The sequence below is a fragment of the Tachysurus fulvidraco genome, chromosome 16, assembly GCF_022655615.1.
Source record: "Tachysurus fulvidraco isolate hzauxx_2018 chromosome 16, HZAU_PFXX_2.0, whole genome shotgun sequence".
Lineage (NCBI taxonomy): Eukaryota > Metazoa > Chordata > Actinopteri > Siluriformes > Bagridae > Tachysurus > Tachysurus fulvidraco.
Window position 1 is genome coordinate 17,968,227 of NC_062533.1, and position 8,499 is coordinate 17,976,725.

The 8,499-nt window shown below is 39.9% G+C and overlaps 1 long non-coding RNA gene across 1 annotated transcript in view; it reads left to right on the forward strand.

The window, feature by feature from the left end:
* Positions 1 to 317: 317 nt before the first annotated feature.
* Positions 318 to 8,499, forward strand: part of LOC125139025 — a 10,235-nt gene continuing 2,053 nt past the window's right edge. Inside the window, exons 1-2 of the long non-coding RNA XR_007138137.1 lie at positions 318 to 623; positions 4,814 to 5,019. This is a non-coding gene — a long non-coding RNA (uncharacterized LOC125139025). The remainder of the gene's footprint in view (positions 624 to 4,813; positions 5,020 to 8,499) is intronic.

The window sequence follows — 8,499 nt, forward strand, 5'->3', positions numbered from 1 at the left end:
TTTTACATTTGATCCGTTTGGATTCAAATTACTTCTATAAATGACACTGAACACTTTCACCACAATTCTTCTTCCTCTTCTTCTTCTTCTTCCTCTTTGTAGTAGTAATGTTAGTAATATTATAAATATTTTTCTCATATATTAGATTTATTTATGCTAATTTTCCCGCCAGAAGCATTTGACCTGTCAGGACAAACCGTACATTGTGAATGTGTAAAATGCATAATAACACACACACACACACACACACACACACACACACACACACACACACACACACACACACACACACACACACACACACTCTTCAGGTGCCCTTGATGGTCGGCTTTCCAGCCTGTTGATACTGATGGCAGCTTGGCTAATGTTTATCTTTTCATAATATTATCATAACTTACAGCGAGCGGCTTTGGCGTTCGAGGTAAATTAGTTCATTTGTGTTGTGGTAACAGAGGCACGCATCCAGAACATGCAAGCATTTAAAAAATCACGCTCAACCGCGTGTAAAATATGTCGTTGTGAAACACGCTGGAGCTGCAGGTGTTAGGTGGAACACAGGTGGAAACAGCTAAGGATGAGACTGCACAATGCATTGAAGTGACTCGGTCATTACGCTGAGTGAGGTAAGAACATGCTTATGGCATTAACTACTCTAACTCTTTAGAGACACCATGGGTGTGGACGAGGTGGGGGGACGGGACACAATGTTTTTTCCGTCTTCTTGACATTCGTTAAACACTAAACCTCATGGGATGTGTTAGCTTAGCGGCTAAGGTGTTGGACTATCGATCGCACTAAAAGCTGCTGCTCCAGGGCCCCTGAGCAAGGCCCTTAAACCTCAATTGCTCAGCTGTAAAACTGAGATAAATGTAAGTGACTGTGAATAAAAGACTCTGCCAAACATAATGTCTGGTGTTAAAATTATCCATCTTTTTTTTTTTTTTTTACAGCGTATATCGAGACATTCCCATAATTCCATCCTTCCATGAAGCACGGCTCTGCGTCCGCTCGTTAGCCGGTCGCTTTCTCGGATTAGCATTAAACCTTAGCAGCTAGTCATGTTTTATTTATAAGGTTCTAAAAACCACACGTAAAATACGGCGCGTATTTTAATGGGAACGTTTCACTGTATCAGATGTAATTGCTCCAGACAAGAACATCATTCTTTCAGAATAATTTGCAGTAAAATATATTTTTATACGAGTCTGTGCCCGAACTTTCCCGTTCCTTTCTCATTCGTATGATTCAGCACAATGCTAATCGCAGGACATTGAGAATGTTGTTTTCACAGTGATATGGATGGAAACCAGGTGCTCGCTCAACAATAGAAAAGTCTTTTTTTTTTTTTTAACGGTTTTGAACGTAATGTAGAGCGACAAGGCGAGAAAGCAAAAGGCCGAGCCTGGCACACAGCTGTATCCGTCTCAGCACAGAGTCAATTATATTACAGCTCTTCCCACCTGCATGCAATAAGAGCCAGCGTTTATAAAGACGTCCTACTGCACTGTCAAAAAAACACATCCTCAAACTGCAACGTTCAATATGTGGACAAAGAAACAGGAAATAATAATAATAAACTTTTTAAATGATGTATAAATATTAATCATATAATTAGTGACAAAAACTGGTTTTATAAATATTTTTTTATAATGTATTATATATTTTATTTTTCTTAAACATGAAAGCTTGTATATGCTTCATTACATACATTGTTCCTAATAAAATGAATAATCGTAATAGTGTTTTAAAATCAGATGTAATTATTAAATAATAATAATATATATATATATATATATATATATATATATATATATATATATATATATATATAATTAATAACAAAGGCTGTTTTTATAAATACTTTTAAATATTTCATTGCTTATGTATTTAAATTTTTTTGCTTAGATAATACAGCTGGTGTACACACACACACACACACACACACACACACACACACATATTATTAATATTAAATGATTTTATAAATATTTTTAAATATTCTTTTCTACATTTTATAATCTTTTCAAATCATATGTAAGGATTAATAAAATTATTATTAACAAAGGTTTTTTTTTTATAAATATCCCCCCCCCCTTTTTTTCTTGCTTAAACATGAAAGCTTGTACACTTCATTTCCTCCTTTTTCTGTTCTTAAATTAAATTACTAATCATGAAAGTGTTTTTTAAATTATATATAAATACGAATAATATAATTAATAGCAGAAGTTTTAAAATATGTTTTAAAATATAGTCATTTAAATAAACTCACTATGTTTAAATTTAAATCAGATATAAACAATACTAAACAATTCTATTATTAATAATGAGCTCTGAATCTATAAATATTAAAAATAATAACAAATATATAGAATAATTGTAATCTATTTTAATCCCTTAAAAATAATCATGAAAAATAATAAACACAAGTCTGAGGAACATTTACGGGATTTTTATTTGTGCAGTTTTTTTTTGCCTCTTTGTTATACAGTACGTATATTAACACGTACATATTATATATTCTAAGTTGAAACATTTGAGATGTTTTTGCATGTATAGATCATGTTGAGTGAATTTTTTTATTATTAGAAAATAATGCCAAGCCTGATTATTATTATATCCCGGTTAGTTTTTAAGAAACTCCGCCCACTTTGCTGCCCTGTGTGTTGAAACTTTGTACGCTGGACCGATTGTTACAAATCAAACCAGTCCGTAAATGTTAGGAAAAGAAAATTGTGTATTTATGTGTACGAGTCCCAAACAGACCCGAGCGGCTCGGCCGAGCTCGTGAGCTCTCGTTTCATGGGTGAACGTAACGAGCTAAACGTTCTCACAGAGTTCCACCCTTTTGTAAAAATGCCATGCTGTTTCTGATTTATGTCTACAAGCAAACACAGGCTTGGCAGAGCCGCTCTCGGCCTGTGGTCTGAAAGACGTTACGCATATTTTGAGTGAAATATTAAGTGGAACCGTTTACGCAACAGGATGAGCGGGAGGTGTTTGAGAGAGTTGTGACTTTACAGACCTTTCAGACACCGCAGCTCTCCGTATGTTTCACACTCCCTGCTTTTTAAGATGTGGCTTTAACCTTCATGTAAAATGTAAAACACAGCTTTCGTCTCGTCCGGTTCTGAGATCGATCCGAATGAATAACGGATGTAAAAAAAAATAAAAAATAGAAGAATGTTGTTGGAAAGCTGTGGGGCTGCTGTTTATAATGGCACTAACGTCGTAAAAATCGTTTAACTGCTGAATTGTAAATCTCCGATTTAAAGTAAATCCCGAAGCCGAATTCCTTCTCAGTGCTACAGAAACCCTTCAAGACTCAAAGGCATTGCAGTTTATTAATTATTGCATTTAATAATTCTTTTTATTTCTTTTCACAAAAAACAACACGAATCTGTGTCTGGATTCAGATTTAAGTGAGTTGACTAAAGTGGGTGTGGCCTAAAGTTTCGGTTTGAAAGGTTTTTTAAAGAAACAAATCTTTAGGCCACACCCACCTTTCACTAGGTTCTTTAGGGAACCAAATCTTTAGGCCACACCCACCTTTCACTAGGTTCTTTAGGGAACCAAATCTTTAGGCCACATCCACCTTTCACTAGGTTCTTTAGGGAACCAAATCTTTAGGCCACACCCACCTTTCACAAAGGTTCTTTAGGGAACCAAATCTTTAGGCCACACCCACCTTTCACTAGGTTCTTTAGGGAACCAAATCTTTAGGCCACACCCACCTTTCACAAAGGTTCTTTAGGGAACCAAATCTTTAGGCCACACCCACCTTTCACTAGGTTCTTTAGGGAACTTAATCTTTAGGTCACACCCACCTTTCACTAGGTTCTTTAGGGAACCAAATCTTTAGGCCACACCCACCTTTCACTAGGTTCTTTAAAGAAACAAATCTTTAGGCCACACCCACCTTTCACTAGGTTCTTTAGGGAACCAAATCTTTAGGCCACACCCACCTTTCACAAAGGTTCTTTAGGGAACCAAATCTTTAGGCCACACCCACCTTTCACTAGGTTCTTTAAAGAAACAAATCTTTAGGCCACACCCACCTTTCACTAGGTTCTTTAGGGAACCAAATCTTTAGGCCACACCCACCTTTCACAAAGGTTCTTTAGGGAACCAAAACTTTAGGCCACACCCACCTTTCACTAGGTTCTTTAAAGAAACAAATCTTTAGGCCACACCCACCTTTCACTAGGTTCTTTAGGGAACCAAATCTTTAGGCCACACCCACCTTTCACAAAGGTTCTTTAAGGAACCAAAACTTTAGGCCACACCCACCTTTCACTAGGTTCTTTAGGGAACCAAATCTTTAGGCCACACTCACCTTTCACTAGGTTCTTTAAAGAAACAAATCTTTAGGCCACACCCACCTTTCACTAGGTTCTTTAGGGAACCAAATCTTTAGGCCACACCCACCTTTCACAAAGGTTCTTTAGGGAACCAAATCTTTAGGCCACACCCACCTTTCACTAGGTTCTTTAGGGAACTTAATCTTTAGGCCACACCCACCTTTCACTAGGTTCTTTAGGGAACCAAATCTTTAGGCCACACCCACCTTTCACAAAGGTTCTTTAGGGAACCAAAACTTTAGGCCACACCCACCTTTCACAAAGGTTCTTTAGGGAACCAAAACTTTAGGCCACACCCACCTTTCACCAAAAGTTTCTTCATAGAACCATCACCGCTAAACACAAAGAACCATTGAAGAACCTTTTTGTTTTTGAGAGTGTACACAAGAAAGTGAAAGAAGAATTTCAGTACAAGAAGAGTTCCTGTGTTCAGTGTGTTGTTTTTATTTTTTTAGGAAAGCTCCACTGCACCAGAAGGATTTCGTGACAGATTGAGACACGACTTAAACTGGCCGACGTCCTGATCGGAGCCCTGACTAGTGAGACGCAGGATCCTGAAGCACATCTCCGTTCCCTGTGGATTCGGCTTCACTCTTCACCATCCACACCGTCTGGCTAACGTTCTCCTACTGGCAGATGCATGGTGCCAATACTTCTGGAGGTGAGTGTATACAGAAGACTCAGTGGAGCTTGCATGAATATTTCATTACTTAAATAATAAGTAATATCGATGTGGAATACAACAAGGAACATGAGAGCTGTTGAAGTTGCACAATTTTAATGCGTAAAATCCACAATATTCAGCAAACAGCCTGCTTTACATCATCAGTACAATCTAATTCCAACTGGCAAGATGATTGATGAGGTTTAATCCCAGACGATGAAGATTTCCATCGGAGAAACACAGCACGCTAGAAAGAAACATCTCCTACGTCTAGACCAAACGATTAAAATGTTCGGGATATTCTAGTACCGCAAAATATCAGATAATTCATTTAATAGCTCGACGTTTGTACGATGTTTTCACGGTCTAGTTTTGTCCGTGTCCAGAATGTCCTCGCTACGATGGAAAAAGAAAATGGATGAAGCCAGCCCCAAAAAAAATAAATTAATAAAAAATACCGCAAGAACTGGATGTGGAGCGGTGCGAATAAAAAAAAATGATTCTGATAGAGATAGTAAATATTAAAAATGGCAACGTGTATGAGCAAGTAAAGTGAAGAGAGTCTGGAGTCTGTGCGGTGGGACATGCTGGAGCTATGCTTTCCAAATAAAACATCAACCCCCAGAAGGTCTCAAGAAACTTCAGTCCTAAAAGTGAGCAAAAAAAAAAAATCAGTTGATTCAAACTGATGCTTAATAAGTGCATGGATTCCACACTAATGTCTTAAATGTTAGCTAGCAAATGATCTGGCATGTTAATTAGCAGTCATCAGTTACATACATAAATACACACTATAGCTAATGTGACTAGAAGAACCACCAAATCGTCATAGAAACCGTTGTTTTGATGTTTTAGACAATCACACTCATGAAAGAAAGTGAAAGTGACGAGACATACTGTACGGCTAAGTACGGTGACCCATACTCAGAATTCGTTCTCTGCATTTAACCCATCCAAAGTGCACGCGCACACACACACACACACACACACACACACACACACACACACACCGTGAACCCATCCAAAGTGCGCACACACACACACACACACACACACACACACACACACACACACACACACACACACACACACACCGTGAACACACACACACTGTGAACACACACCCGGAGCAGTTTATGCTGTGGCGCCCGAGGAGCGGTTGGGGGGGTTCGGTGCCTTGCTCAAGGGCACCTCAGTCGTGGCCGGGCCGAGACTCGAACCCACAACCTTAGGGTTACGAGTCAGACTCTCTAACCATTAGGCCACGACTTCCCGATGATGTAATGTCATTAAATCCAAAAACGGTTGGTGACAAATTTCTGTCCTTGTCAGAGCATGTGAGCGCCGCCACCATGCAGCAACATGAACACGATGTGCAGTCTTAACAATGAAGGTTCCAGGAAGAACCAGAAAGGGTTTTCACAGAGAAGAACCATTTTCCCCATAGAACCTTTCACCAAATGGTTCTTAAATGAACCCCATTATTTTAGAAACTTTTGTGTAATCGAACGTTCCATGGATGTTAAAGGTTCTTTAACATCCATGGAAAGGTTTATGTATTTGTTAAAAAAACAACAGAAAATCTAAACATTATTCTGAAATAAAACTGAAGTGAGATTTTCTACCTGTTTTTATCTGTTATTCACATTTTCAGGAAGGCTGCCTATAATTCTAGAGTTAGCTGTAAGAGATTTTCTGACACTTATATGAACTCTAATGTTGTGTAGTGTTTACACTCAAGCTTCTCATAGTTAAATCATCTGCAGCCTTTTTGACCCTTTTCGGCTTCCACTATCCATCGACGGTGTATCGTGTCTGTTTCCTATCAGCACTCTCGTGCACTTCTAATTGGCTCCACCTGTACCTCGTTTTAAGGACTTATTATATAAAGCCTTGGTTTTTCTGCCATCCCTGAACATCTTGCACGTTGTTATTTATTTTTTATAAATCCCCGTCTCGCATTTATGTGTCCTAACGTCCAGCGTTGTCTGGTTTTGACCTTATTTGGTTTTTCACATGCAGCATTGTTTGCTAACAGTCTCTGTGGATTCCTGTGGTTATGGACTCTACCAGTCCAGATTTGTCCTCATTACTCCGAGTCCTAGCGTCCAACTCCGAGGCGTCGGTGAGGTTGACGTCACGAGACGGTTTGACCCTGTAACAGGAGCGTACCACCAGCTGGATGAGGTCTTTGTTGTTCTTCTGAGTGAGAAGACGAATAGAGTATATAGTAGAGTTAAAAAGCAGCGTTGCTATATTTTATGAGTTAACTCAAGAGCTTGGTCAGGCCTGTGTGGCTGAAATAACCTCACAGTGGTAGATAAATCACTCACCCGGGACGAAGAGGGCTATTAGCTCAGGGATTTGTTGATATAATGACTGTTATATAAATCTTTTATTTGACACCCCTCCCCTTCCCGTGTAGATGAAGGTTTCACACGTATGTAGGAGTGAAGTTATGAAGCAGGTTTTTATCCCTGGGGTTCTGAACCTCTGCACTGAAGCAGGATCAGCTCGGCTTTACCGCCGTTAACTCCACATGGCGGTGCTGAACGTCTACAGTGTGAAACCGTGTCAGCGCTGTTAGGATCTTACGGCTAGTCGCTTAGCAACAGACACCCAATCAGGAAGTGAACAGAGCCTCTGTGGCTCACGTCAGGTGAAAACCAGGACGTAGCCGAACGACAGCGAACAAAAACGGCTCGGTAGATAGAGTCGGACGACAAAACACGCCGTGAACGTGACGGAAGTGCGGCGCGCCGTAGCCAGGGGCAAATATGTCACTGTGAGAAATTAGAGCAAGTCGGAGATCGGAGAAGGAACGTCCGGTCTAACACCGGAGACTCCTTCCAAAAATCAGGAAGCTTCACTGACGTCCCCTGAACCTGCCTGAGCTGTTACTATAGAAACTCTGACATATTACAACATGTATAAATGAACATAACACCTCACAACGGTTTAACGATATCCGACGTATTCCGACGATCCGAAGTTTAACGCCGTTTAATAGGAGACGTCGTTCTTAACGGTTTCTGATGCCAATCATCTCCTCATGAGTGAAGGACCAGTTGGTTTCTGGAGGTGTTTAAACTTCATTCATTAAGAGAGCACGATGGAAACCATTAAACCGGTTCAGAACGCCCGTGTCGTCGTCGTCGTCGTCGTTGTTTTTTTTTTTAGACCTACAGAGTGGAGAGTGGAACCGCCGCCGGATTAACCTTATGTTAACGTGAACGTGTTTTAACCGAGATGTACTTTTAACTCTGTAGATGTTAATTAACCGAGTGCCGGAGTGCCACGGCGTGTTCGTACAGATCATGTCCAGAGTTCATACACGGTTCAGCACCAGTGTGTGTGTGTGTGTGTGTGTGTGTGTGAGAGATTTACTCCCCTCCACCTCCTCCACTTTACTCTGGTGATATGAGAGTATTGTCCAGCAAACGCTACATTCACGGTGGCTACAATGTGAGCGAGTGA